Source organism: Ceratotherium simum, chromosome 25 (genome assembly GCF_057802395.1).
Source record: "Ceratotherium simum simum isolate JZ-2026a chromosome 25, ASM5780239v1, whole genome shotgun sequence".
NCBI classification, from domain to species: Eukaryota; Metazoa; Chordata; class Mammalia; order Perissodactyla; family Rhinocerotidae; genus Ceratotherium; species Ceratotherium simum.
In genome coordinates, this window is record NC_141924.1 from 24,043,386 (window position 1) to 24,045,450 (window position 2,065).

Genomic DNA, 2,065 nt, shown 5'->3' on the forward strand with positions numbered 1-2,065 from the left:
ATTAGTACTACCAACAACCTCTGGGTTGTTGTTTTGAGGATTAATTGAGATAGTGTGTGAATATATTTTGTCAACTAGAAAATATCTTACCACTGCTCATTATTTATGGAGACAGTATGGCATAATGAAGAAATCATGGAGCTCAGAACCATACATCCTGGATTTAATTCTAGTGCTGTTTGATCTTGGAAAAATTACTTAACCTTTCAGTGCCTCCACAATTTCTTCATCTGGAAAAAACATGGTACTAAAGTAATAATAACAACCCTCCAGGGTTGTTGAGGTAATGCATATAAAGGCCTGGTACATAGTAGGTACACAAGAAATATGTTTCTTCCCTTCCCGTCTCTTTCCCATTCCCAGATACATCTTCCACAGGTATGTACATCTCTTTGTCTCCTGGATCTCAAAGTTGGATTCCCGTCCCCCATGGCTCAGGCAAACCCTGCTGCATCCTCGTGCTGAGTTCTCTGGCTCCCCTGCTCTGCCTCCCAGGGTGTTGGCAGGAAGAGAGAAGGGAGAAACTGATCTTGAGGGCTGAACATAAGCATGTTTTTCTGACCTGCACCCATGTGATAAAGGTCTATGCAAAAATTGCAAGTACTTTTAAAATATTTGCTTTTGTTGTACATCCAGTTCTGTTCTTCATGATTTCTTAATTAACACTGAACCAGATTCAGTTAAAATTTTTAGAAAGGTATAGAGCTATCACATGCCCTTGGAGGTATTGGCCCATCGGTTCATGGCACCTCTTCAGGTAACCAGCAGAGCCTTCACCTTTTCCTACCCAAGTTGTTCCTCCCCTGTTTTTTCACCATGTATCTAATTTCTGGAGGTCATCCTAGACTCCACCTTCTCTCTTGCCCTCACCCTCCATTCACTCACCAAGTCTTTGAGACCCTACACCTTTATATCTCCAGATCCACCCTCATCCTCTTTATCCCCCACCCCGCCCACAGCCCTTACTTCAGCCTCTTATCATTTCTCACCTGGATTTCTGCAGTGGCTTCCAAAATAATTTTTATATCAGAAGGTTGTTTTGAGAATTAAATGAGATAGTAAATTTTACATTTGTTAGCATAACATAGCACAAGGCTCCTGGCTCCCAGTGGGCACAAAAATAAATGGTAACTATACAAAAGTTTCAGAAAAGAAGTTTCACTTCAGGTAAGAAGACTTTTGTAGTAGCAAAAGCCCCAAAGATGGGATAGGCTTCTTCAGTTGGTAATAAGCTCCCTATCACTGGAAGAGTCTAATTCTCGACTAACTCTCTCATTAGAAGTTACAGAGGAGATTCAAACATCAGATAGGAGGTTGGGATAAATTATATTTAAGTTCTTTTCTGAATAAGTCAGGACACTTTTAGTTACAAGTGCCAGAAACCCAACTCAAAATGGCTGAAGCAAAACAAGGAATTTACTGGTACACAAAAGAGATAAAGTCCAGAGGTTTCAGGCAGAACTGGATACAGAGCCTCGAAAGCTATCACTGGAATGCCTCAGTCTCTCACTCCGTATCTCCGCTCTGCTTTCTCTGCACTGGCTTTACTCTTGGACAGACTCTTTCCACAGGATGGCCGTTGGCAGCGCCAGGCATTAAGCTCAGCACCCCAGAAATGCTAGTGTCATCAACTCAGAGACCTCAGTGAAAAGAGTGCTCCTCTTTCCCAATATTTCCAACAGAGTGCTGACCCTCCCTGAATGAACCACTGTGGCTGAGTGACAGAATCCTCTGACTGACCAGGGGATCACGGGTCCTCTCCATGGTCAGCTCTTTTAGGATTTTCTAGAATTACATGGTTGAGGGCTGGAGAGGTGGGTCCACAATGGAAAATCAGACTATTGGTAACAGAAGTGGAGGGACTAGGTGTTGATCAGGAGAAAACAGTAAATATCAACCATGGCTTCCTATCGTAAGATTCAATTATTCCAACTCAAAATTATTTTGTGTTTATTATGTAATTCTTTCTGCCTTTGTCTCTCTAGTATATGTCAACATCCTTAATGTGCATTGCTGGAGAATTAGCATAATGATATACATAATCACCATCAAATGATAGGCTATC